The sequence below is a fragment of the Prionailurus viverrinus genome, chromosome A1 (assembly GCF_022837055.1).
Source record: "Prionailurus viverrinus isolate Anna chromosome A1, UM_Priviv_1.0, whole genome shotgun sequence".
Lineage (NCBI taxonomy): Eukaryota > Metazoa > Chordata > Mammalia > Carnivora > Felidae > Prionailurus > Prionailurus viverrinus.
The window spans coordinates 32,823,373-32,844,459 of NC_062561.1; positions in this window are offsets into that span (position 1 = coordinate 32,823,373).

Here is a 21,087-nt window from a genome sequence, read left to right on the forward strand (position 1 = left end):
AACACCATTTGCTGAAGAGACTGTCTTTTTTCCATTGGATATTCTTTCTTGCTTTGTCAAAGATTAGTTGACCATATGTTTGTAGGTTCATTTATAGGTTCTTTATTCTGTTCCATTGATCTGTGTGTATGTTTTTGCACCACTACCATACCAACTTGATGATTACAGTTTTGTAATACAGCTTGAAGTCTGGAATTGTGATGCCTCTACCTTTGGTTTGCTTTTGCAACATTACTTTCGCTATCTGGGTCTTTTCTGGTTCCATACAAATTTTTAATTGTTTGTTCTATCTCTGTGAAGAATGCTGGTGTTATTTCGATAGGTATTGCACTGAATATCTATATTGCTTTGGGTAGTATTGGCATTTTAACAATATTTATTCTTCCAATCCATGAACATGGAATGTTTTTCCATTTTTTTTGTCTCTTCTTCAATTTCTTTCATAAACTTTTCATAGTTTTCAGTGTATATATTTTTTTAATTCTTTGGCCAGATTTATCCCTATGTATTTTATGGTTTTTGGTGCAATTGTAAATGGGATTGATTCTTTGATTTCTCTTTCTGCTGCTTCATTATTGGATATACAAATGCAACTGATTTCTGTATATTGATTGTATATGCTGCGACTTTGCTGAATTCATGAATCAGTTCTAGCAGTTTCTTTGGAGTCTTTGGGTTTTCTCCATACAGTAGCATGTTGTCTGCAAAGACTGAAAGTTTGACTTCCTCCATTCCAGTTTGGATGGCTTTTATTTGTTTGCGTTGTCTGATTGCTGAGGCATAGTATCCAACACTGTGTTGAATAACATAAATGACTTTCTTATGTTAAAAATATCACACCATCACAGTACACATCATAGTATATCAGGATTTCTTCTAAATTATTATCTATCACTATTATAGAATATTTTTTTAATTAAGCTTTCCAACTGGAGAGATTTTACTAATTAATAAGATATTACCTTTATAGGTATACTTTTCAGCTTTAGAAAATATTGAATCATCAAGGAATTCTACAGTTCCTAAAAGATGAAATTTATTAGTAAGAACTGTATATCCTCTGAAAAATGAACTTCTTATATCAGTAACTTACTTGTATGACTCAGTTTAGTTATGATTTTTTTCCAGAGATGAGCTAGGTGAAGAATATATACAGAAAAGATTCCTCCACCTTATTTTACCTTTGCAAGTGAGTTCTAGTCATATATTCAGTATTTATTAGGCAAAAATAATTTTTATATCAGATAGTTTGGTTGTTGATCATCAGATAGATGATCATTGTCATTTTGCTTGGGCGTTGGTGTAGATGAGCTACATTCAGGGCCTTTTATCCAATGATTCTACTAATATCACTGTACAAGCCTTTTCAATCACAGAAGATGTCCAGGTGTGTATAATCATTGGTATACATCTCTAGAGGATTTGATAAACAGATCCCTTCCTTTTCCTTTGACTACTATTACCATCCTTTTTCAGATATCACACTCTTATTCCTACCCTTTTTCCATCAGGCCATTCTTATTCACTTACTCTTCTAGAGTAATCTTCAGTTTTCCCCTGGATGAGTGTTCATATTCACTAGCACAGCTTTTATTACAACTATGGAGCTGACAATTATGAAGTACTTATTGCAACCTCAGACTTCGTTCTGTTTTTGAATTAGCTATTCAGTGACCTACTGAACATTTTCACTGGGATGTCCAAGAAGTGTCTCAACTCAACATGCTAAAAATTGATCTCTGGATACTCCTGTCACTGTCTGATTTTATAATAGCTAAATTCCTCGGGGCAGAGATTTCTGTGTTGCTGGACAATACTGTTGAAATTATCCAGACCCTCTCTCTAATCCTCTAAGAGGCTTATAATGGTTTATTTGGGGTGTATGGGGGATAAGGGAACGCTATGGTTTCTGGAGAATAGATTGATATGTTATCATACAAAGCCAGTAATGCCAAACTTAAACCAGGGAAAGAGTAAGCACAACAGTTCAACAAAACTCTGATTTCACATGTTCTAATTTTTCACTTTCTCTGCCTTCATTGCCAGATACAGGGTGAATATATATATACTTGCCAAGGATGTATCAGGAAAATAAGAGGGAAGAGGCTTATGACCAGTATTTTAAAATCTGCACTATGACTAGGAAAATGATGGTATTATAAATTGTTTATCTAGTAGTAATACATTTTTTAAACTCAAGGTTGCTGAATATGTTTGTCCTAATAGCAGATCAAGTAAATTTGACCCATCCTCTTATGGAAAAAAAAAGGCGGATATAATATTAATAAAATATCTTGATGGATGAATTGTCGAACTAACAAGGAATATAAAAATTATAGGTCAAGATTCAGGAAAATATGAAAACCTACAGTGCCTCTATGCCAACTTTGACAAATATGTTTCTAATTTTAATTTTTTGTAATGTTTATTTATTTCTAAGAGAGAGGGGCAGACAGACAGAGTGTGAGCTGGTGAAGGTCAGAGAGCGAGACATACACACACAGAATCCGAAGTGGGCTTCAGGCTCTGAGCTGTCAGCACAGAGCCCAGTGCAGAGCTGGAACCCACGAACCACGAGATCATGACCTGAGCCGAAGTCAGACGCTTAACCTACTGAGCCACCCAGGCACCCCAATATGTCTCTAATTTTAAATGAGACTGCAGAGAGGAATAAGTGAGTAGAAGTTTGGCAGACTTGTAGGTCGAAAGGGATAAAAAATTAGAGTTCAATAACTAAAAGAAAAGGATCTGATAGACCCCAATATTTTGGATGCAAAAGCCCAAAGGCCTTTGGTACAGGACTAATGGTAAGCTAGAAAGGACTATCCTTCACAGCAATCAAAATCAAACACCAAATCATCTCATACCCTATTTAGAATATGGCCAGGATGGTTATTGCTCCCTCTCCTAACTGTCTAGAAACATACATAAAACATCTCTGGAATAATGTAAGTACACCTGAAGTCAAATTATTTTCACAGACAATTATCGGTACATATCCATTATGTAACATAGCATTGTATAAGAAAAAAAAACACCTAAATAATGAGACTCTAGTTCTTTGAATTGTGAGAAATAAAATTGTAGAATATTTGTTTATTATTAAACTAAATAAAATTTGAAAATCAGCCAATATTTAGAAATTACAAAGTAGAACCAGAGAGTAAATTTTAAATTTCAAAATAAAATAATAATATAATGACAAAATAAGTGTAAGCAAGAATAACAGTCCTTAACAAACCTGAGTTAAGAGCAGATGAGATACAACTGAAAAGATAATGAAAGTAATTCTAATTTTTCACCAGTGGAGTGTTAGAAGGATGAAAGGAAGAAAATAGCACAGACTCAAAACCTTCAAAAATGATTGCTGAGAATTTGCTGAAACATCAAGTCTTTCTGCTATCATTTTAGAGGCACTATGAACTTCCATCAGGAATACTACAAAGAAAATAACTCAAAACATACGGACTTCGGATTTTCCTTTCCATTTTTCCTTCCAAAATACTTGCATGAGTAAACCTTTCTGGGACAATGGAATCTGGAGGACTCATAATTTCTTTCAATAAACCATTATTTGTTCTATGTTCAAAAAAAAAGAAAAGAACTTAGAATCTCATAACAAGACTATTGACATACATAGTAAAGGACAAAAATCTCAAGTAGCCAGAATAAAATAATAGGTTACCTCCATGCAGATCGGTCTAATGTGTGACTTTTCAATAGAGACAGAGCCAAATGATCAAGGGATAATTTTTAAGTGCTAAAAAAAGACTGTCAATCTAGAATTCTACAGCCAGTGAATAAACAAAATAATTTCAAGCAAATACAGAGATAACATGACTGAATTAAGAAAGCACTGGATGCTTTCTTTAGGCAGAGAGAAAATGATTAGAGATAGAAGCTCAAAGATACGGATTGAAGACTAAAACTTTAAATCTGTAAGTAAACATAAATTAATATTCATTACACAATACATTAACAATGTGTTATGGAGTATTATACAAAAGAAAAGTTAAATGTGCAGTATCATGAAAGGCAGAGTTGTACTAGTAAATAATAACCAACAGAAAGATGATCAGGCTATATTAATATCTGACAAATTAGACTTTAAGAGAAAAAAATATGAGTAGTCAGAATATATATATTCAGTAGTGTGAATATATGCATGTGAAGGAAATTGGATATTTTAACACATCTTCCTCAGAAATGAATAGAACAAACGAGTAAAAAATCTATAAAGATATACTTGATTTGAAAAGCAATATTAACAAAACCGTCATAATTGAGGCTTAGAGGGCACTGCATCCATACCACTGCAGATTACACATTATCTTTAAGCACACATGAAACATTTACAATGTGACCATATGCTGAGCCATAAAACATGTTTCAAAAACATCCAAAGGACTGCAACCATACCAAGAATATTGTGTGACACAATAGAATTAAGATGTGAATCATTAACTAAAAGGAAAAATAGAAGATCCCCATGCCATTCAAAAATAACAAATACACTTACAAATATCACAAAGATAAAAGAAGAAATCACAATGGATATTGGAAAATATAATGAATCGAATGAGAAGGAAAATACTTTACATTTGTGGGATTTAACTAAAGACAGATTCAGATAAGAATCCTTAGACTTTATTGAATGTATTCAAAAATTAAAGTTGAAAATCAACAACATCATTCCTTTAAAGAAATCATTAAAATGAATGAAACTGAAATTCAGAAGAAAAAAAACTTAAGAAAAACATGTAAAGATATATGAATTGCAAGAACAAACAAAAAGGAATGTAAAAAATATTGAAGACAAAAATTAGGCAGCCAAAATCCTTAAAATAACTGATAGACAGCTGTGAAGCTCATCAGGTAAAAAAATAAATAATGCAAGCACAAACTACATTAAACATAAAAAAATTGACATCTACCCTCAAAACTAATGCCAGAAAAAGTGCATATTACAATCTTTTTAAAAAATATCATGAAGGTTTAAATCACGTGAAAAAATGCCTAGAGAAATAAACTAGCAAAACTGACACAAGAAAACACTGAACTTCCTATACTATAAATTGAATTAATCCATCAATCAATTGTAAAATACTTTCCCACAGGGAAAACATCAGTCCCCTATGGCTTTAATGTTGAAGTTGCATTTCAAAAGAAACATTTAAGAAGAAAAAAGAACAAGAGGGATTTCTTCCAGGGGCGCCTGGTTGGCTCAATCAATTAAGCATCTGACTCTTGATTTTAGCTCAGGTCATGGTCTTACAGCTCATGAGTTCAAGTCCTATGTCTGCTTGGAAATCTCTCTTTCCTTCTCTCTCTGCCCATTCCCTTCTCTCTCTCTCTCTCTCTCTCTCTCTCTCTCTCTCTCTCTCCTCAAAATAAATAAACATTAAGAAGATAAACAAAAGAGATTTCTTCCTGCCTGACGGCTTTAAACATCATCTTTTCCTTGACATGATATTATACATGGAAAATCCGATAGACTCCACCAAAAGTCTGCTAGAACTGATACATGAATTCAGCAAAGTTGCAGGATACAAAATCAATGTACAGAAATCAGTTGCATTCTTATACACTAACAATGAAGCAACAGAAAGACAAATAAAGAAACTGATCCCATTCACAATTGCACCAAGAAGCATAAAATACCTAGGAATAAATATAAACAAAGATGTAAAGGATCTGTATGCTGAAAACTATAGAAAGCTTATGAAGGAAATTGAAGAAGATTTAAAGAAATGGAAAGACATTCCCTGCTCATGGATTGGAAGAATAAATATTGTCAAAATGTCAATACTACCCAAAGCTATCTACACATTCAATGCAATCCCAATCAAAATTGCACCAGCATTCTTTTCGAAACTAGAACAAGCAATCCTAAAATTCATATGGAACCACAAAAGGCCCCGAATAGCCAAAGGAATTTTGAAGAAGAAGACCAAAGCAGGAGGCATCACAATCCCAGACTTTAGCCTCTACTACAAAGGTGTCATCATCAAGACAGCATGGTATTGGCACAAAAACAGACACATAGACCAATGGAATAGAATAGAAACCCCAGAACTAGACCCACAAATGTATGGCCAACTCATCTTTGACAAAGCAGGAAAGAACATCCAATGGAAAAAAGACAGCCTCTTTAACAAATGGTGCTGGGAGAACTGGACAGCAACATGCAGAAGGTTGAAACTAGATCACTTTCTCACACCATTCAGAAAAATAAACTCAAAATGGATAAAGGACCTCAATGTGAGACAGGAAACCATCAAAACCTTAGAGGAGAAAGCAGGAAAAGACCTCTCTGACCTCAGCCGTAGCAATCTCTTACTTGACACATCCCCAAAGGCAAGGGAATTAAAAGCAAAAGTGAATTACTGGGACCTTATGAAGATAAACAGCTTCTGCACAGCAAAGGAAACAACCAACAAAACTAAAAGGCAACCAACGGAATGGGAAAAGATATTTGCAAATGACATATCGGACAAAGGGCTAATATCCAAAATCTATAAAGAGCTCACCAAACTCCACACCCGAAAAACAAATAACCCAGTGAAGAAATGGGCAGAAAACATGAATAGACACTTCTCTAAAGAAGACATCCGGATGGCCAACAGGCACATGAAAAGATGTTCAGCGTCGCTCCTTATCAGGGAAATACAAATCAAAACCACACTCAGGTATCACCTCACGCCAGTCAGAGTGGCCAAAATGAACAAATCAGGAGACTATAGATGCTGGAGAGGATGTGGAGAAACGGGAACCCTCTTGCACTGTTGGTGGGAATGCAAATTGGTGCAGCCGCTCTGGAAAGCAGTGTGGAGGTTCCTCAGAAAATTAAAAATAGACCTACCCTATGACCCAGCAATAGCACTGCTAGGAATTTATCCAAGGGATACAGGAGCACTGATGCATAGGGCCACTTGTACCCCAATGTTCATAGCAGCACTCTCAACAATAGCCAAATTATGGAAAGAGCCTAAATGTCCATCAACTGATGAATGGATAAAGAAATAGTGGTTTATATACACAATGGAATATTACGTGGCAATGAGAAAAAATGAAATATGGCCTTTTGTAGCAACGTGGATGGAACTGGAGAGTGTGATGCTAAGTGAAATAAGCCATACAGAGAAAGACAGATACCATATGGTTTCACTCTTATGTGGATCCTGAGAAACTTAACAGGAACCCAAGGGGGAGGGGAAGGAAAAAAAATAAAAAAGAGGTTAGAATGGGAGAGAGCCAAATCATAAGAGACTGTTAAAAACTGAGAACAAACTGAGGGTTGATGGGGGGTGGGAGGGAGGGGAGGGTGGGTGATGGGTATTGAGGAGGGCACCTTTTGGGATGAGCACTGGGTGTTGTATGGAAACCAATTTGTCAATAAATTTCATTAAAAAAAAAACCATCATCTTTTCCTTGACTTAGGTGAACTGAAACACTGGTTGTCACTGAGTCTATTTCCTGGAACCTACTCTTGGTGAACGTGCTGTGAAGATTTTTGAAAGGGCAGTAAAGGATTTGAAAAGTTACATAAACTTAGTTGATAACGTAGTGGCAGGGTTTGAGAGGATAGACTCCAGTTTTGAAAGTGCTACTTGTGGGATCAAATGCTATCAAACAGCATTGAATGTTACAGAGAAATAATTTATGAAAAGAGGAGTCCATAGATGTGGCAGACTTCACTGTCCTCTTGTTTTAAGAAATTGCTGCAGCCACTTCAACCTTCAGCAAGCACTACTCTGAACCCCCAGCAGTCATCAGAATGGAGACAAGACCCTCCACTAGCAAAAGCATTACAACTTGTGAAAGTTCAGGTGGTGATTAGCATTTTTTAGCAATAAAGAATTTTTTACTTAAGTACACACATTGTTTTTTAGACATATGCTTAGTAGACTATGGTATAGTATAAACATGACTTTTATGTGCACTGAGAAACCAAAAGGCTTGTTTGACTTGCTTTAATGTGAAATTGGCTTTAGTTCAGTGGTCCAGAGCAAACTCACAATATCACCAAAGTATGCCTGTACTGTTTATATTGGCTATTGTTTTGGCTCCATATCCTAATGTAGAACTCTATTTCATGCTACCTTTCCTTTTGGTGGTAAGTATCATTTTAAACCAGAAGCTAAGAATGCATCATTTCAAAAGGAAACACAGTTAAGCATATGTCCTCTACAGGACTATCTATATCTGTGTATAGTAATATGAAAATACATATAATACATATTATAAAAAATATCCACATGTAATAGACATATATGCTCTCTACTTGAAACTCACTATTCAGTGTTTCATAATTTTATCTAGAAGATTGCTCTTGGAACAAAACTAAAGGTTTTGGGGAGGAGTGAAGGACAATGAAAACTTTCTCTTCCATCTTGCAACTCATAATCCCAGAGTGAAGGCTATTACTCTACTATTGTTCAGTCTCATGAGCCAATCTTCAAAAACATCTGCAATTACATTCTGATTGTTAATGGCTTATGGTTAGAGCTCACTGTATAATGTCTCTTGTTTTTAATTTTACTCCCCCAAAATTTGATTCATAAGAGTATATTTTTATAATCCTTGAAGTGATGATGCATGCATGGTTCATTGATATCTGAGTGAGTGAATAGGACATTTTTGGCTAACACTGTTTATTTTGTTTATTTGGTGGTTAGTGTCATCTTGTCTCTTTATAGGTAGAGTTGAGCTTCCCTGTTCTGAATATTTGAGCATTCCTTTTTTTAATATTTGTTTGACATATGTGCACAGGGCAACTTGGTTTTCCATCAGGTTTTCATTAGAAATTGTTGTACAATTACATGATCACATATAACTTAGGATATGTATTTTCTTGGGTCCACTTGTAATGGTCCTAATTAGTAATGAATTCTAATGTGATGACAAGAAAATATTGGCTAAAACAAAATTGTTCTATTTAGTGGACTATGCAGATTATTGATGTATGGCAATGCCAAATTATTTCCAAGAATGTGAAGAAATACGACACTTTTTAAATACTATCCTAAAACCAAAAAAAAGTAAAAATAAGTAAAAATAATGAATAAGAGGGCTCTTTAACAGATGTCTAAACTCAGTCATAATGCATGGGGATTGAAACAAAATAAGAGAGTATCCAGTTTCACACTTTATAGTGTAGTTCAATCTTTCCTGTAGGTGAAAAAGATGTTTCAGCTTTAAAATACTATGTACAGGGGCACTTGGGTGGCTGTCGGTTGAGCATCTGACTTCGGCTCAGGTCATGATCTCACGGTTCACAAGTTCAAGCCCCATATCGGGCTCAGTGCTGACAGCTCAGAGCCTGGAGCCTGCTTCAGATTCTGTGTCTCTCCCTCTCTGCCCCTCCCCTGCTCATGCTCTGTCTCTCACTAAAAATAAATGTTAAAAAAAATAGTATGTATAGCATTACTGTCAATAATACTAACTTAACCATGGTCGTGGTGTGTATATGTGCACACAAATGTGTGAGTGAGTATGTGTGTGTGTTCATAATCTATTAATAATGAACAGTTGATCTTATTTATACTCCTTATGAAGGTCAATAAATATGATTTTTCTGTTTTTTTGTGTAAGAGGATGGCTCTTCAACTCTTCATAGTGTTCCCTTTTCTATTTTTGACTCCTCAAAAATTGATTCATAAAATTGTTTTTGTAGTCCTGGAGATGCATTGGTTCATGGCTATCTGAATAAATACACGAGGACATTTCTGACTACATTTAAAAAGCATGTATCATAATAGAGCTTGGTAAAGAATAATGACTAAAGAAATTGTTTATGAATTGGTGACAATTTTATAAGTAAAATTAATATTTAACTGTTGTGTATAGTTCGGTAGGCTTGAAATCTGGGATAGTTTCTCCACCTTATTCCAAATAGTTGGGGTGGCATTTTAGAGCATGGTGGTCAGCTGTACTTTCTGCTATGTAACTTTAGTAGTACAAAAATATGAGCAGATTCTTAGAAAACATTGACAAATAGTGACAGGTAATATACATGATATATTTAAGCCTCCTACTAAGTCATAATAAGTAAATCTAAATAGAAAGACCCAGAATTGATGATGAATAAATATTGAATAAATATTGATCTTTCAATAAAAAGTAGCTTAATGTGAAATAGTCAATCTCATTGCAAGTGCATATATATAAATGCTTAGGTTTATAAGGGGGTTAAGGAAAACTTAACCAGTCATGAATAGGTTCTCTAATAGCATATCATTTCTAGTTATAAAGTATTTTTAAGTATAAATAGCATTCAGGTGTGAAATTTTAAATGAGCATAACTGAATCTAGAGGATGATGGAATATATGCTTTAAATATTTAATAAACAACAATACATTTTTCATGGTAATTTGACACTTATAATATAACATACCTCAATTAAGACTCTTTATTGCTTCAGGTACTGAAGGATTCATACTTATTTTGATATGATGGGTTCATAGTCTCTTACTGTAGGGGGATAAACCCAAATTGAAAATGAAAATGCTTTTGGTAATTATCTGTCCCAATCGGCAAGCACTTCAAAATTCTCCTCTTAAATACCAACAGAACACTTAAATAGGTTCTGGAGATTTGATAATATTAAAGTTGTCAAGGAAGGCCTATCACAGAGTATGTTTTGGTAGTTTTCCTTTATTACTTTAGTTATTGTGCTTTAAAAGGCAACTTGGGAAGATTTTCCTAATTGTTACTACTAAATACTAATAGTGAACAAGCATAATAGATTTTGTTTTTGTTTTTGTTACTTACATGATAAAAATAACTGTTGTATTATTATTTAGAATCCCTTATTAAAAATGCTTGGGGGTAAACAGATAGAGGGGATTCCATTTATATTCTAGTTTGTACCTCACTTAAGAAGCTTTTGTAGCTTTTTTTTTCACCTGGGCAACTATTCTATAGTGTGAAAGATAAAATTACAACAAACAAAACATAGCCTAATTTATTTACTGACTAGCCACAGAAGTTTGACTTAATTATTTTCCATTTAACTATAAAAGAAAGGACCACTTAACATAGCAAGCAATTTTATCAATTAAGAAGTAATTCATGTTTACTATTCAACTGACAACTTTTTCTCTCCTTTTGAAATAATTAGTTAGCTTCTGTATTATTCTGTAAATTATAATTTTGTTATAAATTTTGCTTTTGAATTTTGTCACCCACCTGTTAGAACTTAAATAAATACACGATAACTTGTTTCCTTATAGCACAGCTTCTCACTCTATCCATTTTTCCTAATAAAATCATAAATTGTTCAAAACACATTCAAATACATTAGAACGCTATTATACTGTTTAAGCTATTTAGTATGCATTTATTCATTTCCATAATGAGGATAAATGGGTGTTTGACTTGAATTTCAACTTCAAATTGTGTGTCTGCAATAGAGTTTATCCCAAGATGTGAATTTTTCTTTTTTGCAAATAACTCTGTTAGATTTAATAGACATTTGCTGTGTATTTGGATGAAATTATTACTTAAACCATTTGATCTGCCAGGTGTTAATAGGCAAATACTAAACATACTTGTGTGCTTTCCAATTCCCCTTTGTTTATTTTCTTCATCTCTATCATCTGTAGACATAATTAAGGGAAAGCCTTTGCAAAATTATTTTTTTACACAATTAAAGTGAGTTTTAGCAGATTGTTCTTGAATATATATACATATTTATACATATATGTGCATACTATATACATATGTATTTTCTGAATTAGGCTAGTCATAGTTTATTATCAGTTTTCAATATAAATAAGAGTTATTTTTTAATTGCTTAAATGCTGCCTATCATACCTCTGTTTAACATATTATATCTTCAATAGTGATGTAGAATGATTTTTTTATGGGAAATGGGAAGCTTCCAGAAAGACATAACTGTTCTTTCCTGTTAATTCATATCACACTACTGAATTTTAATAAAGCCTGGCCAGTTTATTAGTCATTAATAATGTTTTCATATAAGCGAGCTAAATACTAACTCTAAGGGAGCAGCATGTCACTTATACCAACAACCAAACCACAGCTCTCTTTTAACGTGAGTTGCTTTTGTACACATACATACACCATGATGAAATAGGAATTTTGCCTTCAATAGAATCAAAAAAGGAAAGGGAGAAACATTCTTTGATTATTTTGATATTTTATTTAAAAAAAAATTTTTTAACGTTTATTTATTTTTGAGACAGAGAGAGACAGAGCATGAACGGGGGAGGGTCAGAGAGAGAGGGAGACACAGAATCCGAAACAGGCTCCAGGCTCTGAGCAGTCAGCACAGAGCCTGACCCGGGGCTTGAACTCACGGACCGGGAGATCATGACCTGAGCTGAAGTCGGACGCTTAACCGACTGAGCCACCCAGGCGCCCCTTGATATTTTAAAATTGAGGTATAATTGACATATAACATTATAAGAGTTTCAGTTTACAGCATGATTTGATGTGTACACATTGCAAAAATGATAACCACAAGTTAACATCCATTACCTTACACAGTTAAAATTTTTTTTTTTTGTAATGAGAAATTTTATTAGCGACTTTCAGTATGCAATCTAGTTTGTTTTCTATAGTCAGCTTTCTGTACATTACATCCCCATGACTGTTTATTTTATAACTGGAAGTCTGTGCCTTTTGATCCTCTTTACCCATTTATTCTGTCTCCCTAACCCTGCCTCTGTTCTCTGTATTTGAGATTGGTTTTTATTGGTCTGTTTTTGTTTTCGTTTATGCTTTTGTTTTGTTAGATTTCACATAGAAATGAGATCCAGATGTTTTTTTTTCTTTCTCTATCTGACTTATTTCACTCAGAGGTCCATAATCAGATGCCTTAGAGGTCTATCCCTGTTGTCACAAATAACAGTATTTCATTTTTATGGAGAAATAATATTCCATTGTGTGTGTGTGTGCGTGTGTGTGTGTATCACAGTTTATTTATCCATTCATCTGTTGATGGACACTTAGGTTGTTTCCATATCTTGACCGTTGTAAATAATGCTGCAATGAACATAGGAGTGCATATATCTTTTTGAGTTACGTGTTTCCATTTTCTTCACATAAATACTCAGCAGCAGAATTGCTGGACCATGTGATAGTTCTAGTTATTATTTTTTGAGGAACTCCAATACTGCTTTTCATAGTGACTGTGCCAGTTTATATTTCAATCAACAGTGTACAAGAGTTGCCATTTCTGCACATCCTTGCCAACACCTGTTATTTCTTGTCTTTTTGGTAAACCCATCCTAACTAGTGTGAGGTGATATCTCATTGTGGCTTTCATTTTCATTTCCCTAATTGTTAATGATGGTTGAATATCTTTTAATGGCTATCTGAACATCTTCTTTGGGAAAATGTCTACTCAGATTTTCTGCCCATTTTTAATGGGGTTGTTTGTTTTTTTACATTGAGCTATAAGAGTTATTTATGTATTTTGGATATTAACCCCTTATCAGGTTTAAGATTTGCAGATATGTTCTCTCATTCAGTATATTGACTTTTCGTTTTGTTGATGATTTCCTTTGCTGTGCAGAAGATCTTTAGTTTGATTTAGTCCCACTTGTTTATTTTTGCTTTTGTTTCTTTTCCTTTTGGTGATAAAGAACTTATTGGTGTTTTATAGTTTTACGCCCTATGTTCAAATCTTTAATACTTTTGTGTATAGTGTAAGCTAGTGGTCCAGTTTCATTTTTTTTTAAGTAGCTATCCAGTTTTATAAGCACCATTTTTTGAAGAGACTGTTCTTCATACACTTATATCTTGGTTCCTTTGCCATAATTTAATCGATAATATATGTGTGCCTTTATTTTTCAGCTCTCTATTCTGTTACATTAATCTATGTATCTGTTTTTATGCCAGTAGTATACTGTTTGTTTACTATAGCCTTGTGGTATAGTTGGAAATTCCAGCTGTGTTCTTCTTTCTCAAGATTACTTGGCAATTCGGAGTCTTCTTGACTCCCTAAAATTTTAGGATTTTTTTTTTACTGTGAAAATGGTATTGTGAATTTTTGTAGAAATTATATTGAATCTGTAGATTGTTTTGGATAGTATGCACATTTTAACAATTTTAATCCTTCCAATCCATGAGCATGGATTTCTTTCCATTTATTCGTGTCTTCTTTATTTTATTTTATTTTATTTTATTTTCTCTTATTTTATTTTAGAGAATGTGAGTGGGGGAGAGGGCCAGAGAGAGAGAGAGAGAGAGAGAGAGAGAGAGAGAGAGAGAATCTTAAGCAGGCTCCATGTTCAATGCAGAGCCGAATGAAGGGCTCAATCTCACAACCCTGGGATCATGACCTGAGCTGAAATCAGGAGTCAGCTGCTCAACTGACTGACCCACCCAGGTGCCCCTTCTTCCATTTCTTTCAGTAATGCCTTGTAGTTTTTAATGTATCGGTCTTTTATATCCTTGGTTAAGTTTATTTCTAGGTATTTTACTCTTTTTCATGAAATTATAAATGGGATTTTTTTTTCTTGATTTCTATTTCTGATAATTTGTTATTAATGTATAGAAATATAACAGATTTTTAGTATTGATTTTGTATCCTACAACTGTACTGGATTATTTTATTCTAACATTTTTATGGTATATCTTAAGGATTTTCTATATATAATATCATGTCCTCTTCAAATACTAACAGTTTTACTTTTTCTTTTCCAATTTGGATGAATTTTATTTCTTTTTCTTGCTTAATTGATCTGGTTAGGACTTAACAATACTATGTTGAATAAAAGTCCTAAGTATAGGAATCCTTTTCTTATGTCTGATCTTAGAGGAAAAGCTTTCAGCTTTTCACCATTGAATATAATGTTAGCTCTGAGCTTTTCATATATGATCTTTGTTATGTTGAGGTATGTTCTTTCCACAATCACTTTGTTAAGAGTTTTTAATCATGAATGGATGTTGAATTTTGTCAGATTCTTTTTATTCATGTATTGAGATGATCATATGATTTTTATTCTTCATTTTGTTAATGTGATGTGTCACATTGATTAATTTGTGAGTGTTGAGACATTCTTTCATCCCTGGAATAAATCCCACTTGATCATGGTGTGTGATCTTTTTAATGTTTTGTTGAATTTGGTTTGTTAATATTTTGTTGAAGATTTTTCATATGTGTTAGGGTTATTGGCTTGTATTTTTCTTTTCTTGTGGTGTCCTTGTTTGATTTTGGTATCTGAGTTATGCTGGCTTTCTAAAATGAGTTTGGAACGATTCTGTCTTCTATATTTTAGAAGAGTTTACCAAATAATTAGTATCAATTCTTCTCTGAATGTTTGGTAGAATTCATTAGTGAAACTGTCTGGTTCTGGACTCGTTTGTTGGGAGGTTTTTGATTACTGATTCAATGACTTTTGTTAAGGTTTTCTGTTTCTTCAGAAACAGAAATTTATTTGGTCTTGGTAGGTTGTGTATTTTAGGATTTTTTCAATTCTAGGTTTTCCAATTTTTTGGTGTATAACTGTTCATAGTCGTCTCTTATGATCCTTTGTGTTTCTGTGGTATCAATTGTAATGTCTCCTTTTTCATTTCTGATTTTATTTATTTGAGTCGTTTCTTTTTCTTGGTGAGTTTTACTGAAGTGTTGTCAATTGTGTTTATTTTTTCAAAGAACCAGGTCTTAGTTTCATTGATCTTTTCTATCATCTTTTTAGTCTTTATGTCACTTATTTCTGCTGTGATCTTTGTTATTTTTTTTCAAATGTTGGACTTTGTTCAGCAATTTCAGTTATTTGAGGTGTAAAGTTTGGTTGTTTATTTGAGATTTTTTCTTGTCTCTTGAGTTAGGCACTTATCTCTATGAACGGCTCTTAGAACTGCTTTTGTTGCATTCCATTATTTTGTATTTGTATTTGCATTTTAACTAGTCTCAAAGTAGTTTTTAATTTGTCTCTGATTTCTCCTTTGACCCATTCATTTGTTGTAGCATGTTGTTTAATTTTCACATATTAGTGATTTCTGTTTTCTTCTGTAATTAATTTTTATTTTTGTACCATTGAGATCAGAAAAGATGGTTGTGATTATTTCAGTCCTCTTAAATTTATTAATACTTTTCTTCTGATCCATCTGGAAGAATTTTATAGGTGTATTTGAGAGCAATGTGTATTCTTTTGTTTTTGGATTGAAAGTTTTGTATTATTTGTTGAATCCATCTGGTCTATTGTTTCATTTAAGACTGTTGTTTCCTTATAGATTTTCTGTATGGATGATCTATCCATTTGTGTAAGTGAGATATTAAAATCCCCTACTAAAATTGTGTTGCTGATTATTTCTCTCTTTAGATCTATTGATATTTACTTTATATATTTAAGTGTTTCTATGTTGGGTACATAAATATTTACAAATACCAGAAAAATAAAAAAAAAAAAAATATGCTGGCACCTACCAGACAGGGAGAGCACAAAGTTGGTGCCTTCCAGTCTGTCCCTGGAGATAGGTATTCCAGTAGTCTACTAGATTTTTGTATTAAATTAGATGCCTGCCCCTCAGGCCAATACATTAATATGAGCAAATGAGCCTCTTTCTCTTAACATTTGAACATGATTGTTTGCCCCTGAGCTGGGTCCTGGGTTTAGTGAGTCTTAGTGTATAAGCCATCTAGGGGGCCACGTAGGGGCCTTTTCTCATTTACAATAGTCCTTGGTCTTATGGATATGAATTCTATTGGTTTTTAAAGCTAGATATTTTGGGGGCTTTTCCTTCAGGTGAAGTTCTTAAAAGTTGAGTTGCCCAAAATGAGGTTCAAACTGTTCAGGTCTCAGGGAGAAGCTGTGGTCTTGAGTCCTTTCCTGATTGTGGTTTGCCATTCTGGGTTGGCTTTATCATGAGATTATGTCCCTACCTGCTTCATTGTTGTTTTCTTCTTATTTGCCCAGTGTGTAGTTATTGTTCTATTGTTTCCAGAGGAAATTGCTCATATATAATTCTGGGCTTGGTATGACTGTGGGAGGACATAAGTTCAGGATCTTCCTATGTTGCCATATTGAACTTAAACACATTCTTTGATTCATTTAATAGGTGTTTATCAAGTGCCTAAGATAGAAAGACACTGTGCCAAGTACTGTTAGTAATCCAGATAAAAGGAGCATACAGACTTCTCTTTCTGGGATATGACAAGTTGAACTATTTTATTTTATTTATTTTTTTTTTAATTTTTTTTCCAACGTTTATTTATTTTTGGGACAGAGAGAGACAGAGCATGAATGGGGGAGGGGCAGAGAGAGAGGGAGACACAGAATCGGAAACAGGCTCCAGGCTCCGAGCCATCAGCCCAGAGCCTGACGCGGGGCTCAAACTCCCGGACCGCGAGATCGTGACCTGGCTGAAGTCGGGCGCTTAACCGACTGCGCCACCCAGGCGCCCCGTAGTTGAACTATTTTAACTGACTTTCTCATTGAAAATGCAATGCATAAAATTACTAGAATATAGTTCTAAAATATTCTTGATAAGATAAAGAAAATGAGGTATAATCACTATAATCCAGAACATTCATGATAGAAACATTCATCTATTTCACTGGGAATATGGTTACAAGGGATTGTAAGCAAACCTGCCCAAACTGTGCCTGGAGAGAGTATATTTTTATTATCTTGGAAAACAAACATATATGCATTCTGCTATTGAGAGAGACATTGTCTATGTTCCAAAGCTCTTTAGTATACAAATAATATTGAAAAAATTGTCCAAATCACAAGCTGTTAATGCCTTTGATTAGAAGAAAAAATATGAGAGACAAGGAATTTGTCTCTCAACAATACTTCCTAATGACAGGTCTGCTTCAATTATTATTTTTGTTTGCCTATAGGTGATGTGCTTTTACTCCTCTAGCTGTCTCATGATACTCTATTCATCATTGTACTTTACTGTTTTCTTTAAATGTTTATTTATTTAGAAAGAGAAAAAGTACACACATGCGTGCGATCAATACAGGGGCAGAAAGAGAGGGGGAGAGAATGCCAAGCAGCCTCTGTGTTGTCAGCATGCTTGACATGGGGATCAGTCTTACAACTGTGATATTGTGACCTGAGCTGAAGTCAAAAGTTGGACACTCAACTGACTGAGCCACCCAGCCGCCCCTGTATGTTATTGTTTTAATTATAATTTTTTCTAGTTGTATTGTTGTTGCTGCTGGTGTTGTTGCTGTTATTATTATTTATTCTCTTTTGTGTCGTCTGAGCTTTTTGGCTCTTTGATTTTATGTTTTTTATTTCTTTTGAAAAATGCTCACCCAATATCTTTTAAAGTACTCTTCTACCACATTCTGTCTCTAATCATATGAGATTTCAGTTGTACTTATGTCAGTCCATTGGAAATTGCCCTACAGTCCTTGGCTGCTATGCTCTATTTAAGTCTCATTTTTTCCCTCAAATCCTTTTTATTTATTTATTTTTTGTTTTTTTCAATGATACTCACTTTGGAAAATTTCTTTTAACTATCTTCAAGTTCATTGATTATTTTCTTCAGTTATGTTCATTCTACTGATGAGTCTAACTAAGGCATTCTTCATCTTGTTACCATATTTTTCATATTTTAATAGAATTGAACAGATTTATACAAGACTATATGGAATTCACATTTAGATATAACATACTTTTCTGAAAAAATATAAAAACATAATTCTTGTCTCAAGAAAGAGAATTATCGTTAAGAAAAATAGGAGCTTATCAAGAATTCCAGGTAGAATAAAAACTATGCTGAAAGCTTGAAAATGAGGAGCAAAATATTTTCAAGTATAATCATGCTAAGGAAAGAAATACCTTGGTGGCATGGGCCTTAAACAAGAATTTTCCAATCTCCTTGTAAAGACATTTGACAGAAGCTGAAGGTGAGTAGAGTTGTAGATTGAAAGGCAAGGCAACATTGGAAACAATGTTTGTTATTTTCATAGGTTTTTAGAACTGAAGAGGTAACTGTTTTCCTGGAAATCTTTCAAAAGCTCATAAGTCAAAAAGAGAAAGATAAACACTGTATGGTATCTCTTATATATGGAATCTTAAAAAATATAAACAATCATAAATAGTCAAATTCATAGACACAGAGCGTAGAAAAGTGATTGCCAGGAGCTGGGGTTTTGGAGAATTGGGAGAAAGTGGTAAAAGGGTACAAAATCTCAGCTGTAAGGTAAATAAGGTCTGATGATCTAATGTAAAATCTGTGACTGTAGTTGTTAACACTATATATATGATTGAAATTTTCTGAGAGTAGAACTTAAACATTCTCTGACACATAAAAAATCAAGTCGCCATGATATATTCTACTTTAAATATTTTATAATTATATATGTCAATTATATCTCAATAAAGCTGAAATTTAAAAAAAATAAAACAAAGTTAAGAACAAAAAACAAAACCAAAAACAAGCAAACAAACAAGAAACAAATCTCATTAGGGTCAGGCACAAGAACAAGGGAAAGCTAGAGGTGGTTTGAATCTTTTTTTTTTTTTTTCAATATATGAAATTTATTGTCAAATTGGTTTCCATACAACACCCAGTGCTCATACCAAAAGGTGCCCTCCTCAATACCCATCACCCACCTTCCCCTCCCTCCCACCCCCCATCAACCCTCAGTTTGTTCTCAGTTTTTCAGAGTCTCTTATGCTTTGGCTCACTTCCACTCTAATCTCTTTTTTTTTCCTTCCCCTCCCCCATGGGTTTCTGTTAAGTTTCTCAGGATCCACATAAGAGTGAAACCATATGGTATCTGTCTTTCTCTGTATGGCTTATTTCACTTAGCATCACACTCTCCAGTTCCATCCATGTTGCTACAAAGGGCCATATTTCATTCTTTCTCATTGCCACGTAGTACTCCATTGTGTACATAAACCACAATTTCTTTATCCATTCATCAGTTGATGGACATTTAGGCTCTTTCCACAATTTGGCTATTGTTGAGAGTACTGCTATAAACATTGGGGTACAAGTGTCCCATGCATCAGTACTCCTATATCCCTTGGGTAAATTCCTAGCAGTGCTACTGCTGGGTCATAGGGTAGGTCTATTTTTAATTTTTTGAGGAACCTCCACACTGTTTTCCAGAGGGGCTGCACCAGTTTGCATTCCCACCAACAGTGCAAGAGGGTTCCCATTTCTCCACATCCTCGCCAGCATCTATAGTCTCCTGATTTGTTCATTTTGGCCACTCTGACTGGCGTGAGGTGATACCTGAGTGTGGTTTTGATTTGTATTTCCCTGGTGAGGAGCGATGTTGAGCATCTTTTCATGTGCCTGTTGGCCATCCGGATGTCTTCTTTAGAGAAGTGTCTATTCATGTTTTCTGCCCATTTCTTCACTGGGTTATTTGTTTTTCGGGTGTGGAGTTTGGTGAGCTCTTTATAGATTTTGGATACTAGCCGTTTGTCTGATATGTCATTTGCAAATATCTTTTCCCATTCCGTTGGTTGCCTTTTAGTTTTGTTGGTTGTTTCCTTTGTTGTGCAGAAGTTTTTTTTATCTTCATAAGGTCCCAGTAGTTCATTTTTGCTTTTAATTCCCTTGTCTTTGGGGATGTGTCGAGTAAGAAATTGCTACGGCTGAGGTCAGAGAGGTTTTTTCCTGCTTTCTCCTCTAGGGTTTTGATGGTTTCCTGTCTCACATTCAGGTCTTTTATCCATTTTGAGTTTATTTTTGTGAATGGTGTGAGAAAGTGGTCTAGTTTCAACCTTCTGCATGTTGCTGTCCAGTTCTGCCAGCACCATTTGTTAAAGAGACTGTCTTTTTTCCATTGCATGTTCTTTCCTGCTTTGTCAAAGATTAGTTGGCCATACTTTTGTGGGTCTAGTTTTGCAGTTTCTATTCTATTCCATTGGTCTATGTGTCTGTTTTTGTGCCAATGCCATGCTGTCTTGATGATGACAGCTTTGTAGTAGAGGCTAAAGTCTGGGATTGTGATGCCTCCCGCTTTGGTCTTCTTCAAAATTACTTTGGCCATTTGGCGCCTTTTGTGGTTCCATATGAATTTTAGGATTGCTTGTTCTAGCTTTGAGAAGAATGCTGGTGCAATTTTGATTGGGATTGCATTGAATGTGTAGATAGCTTTGGGTAGTATTGACATTTTGACAATATTTATTCTT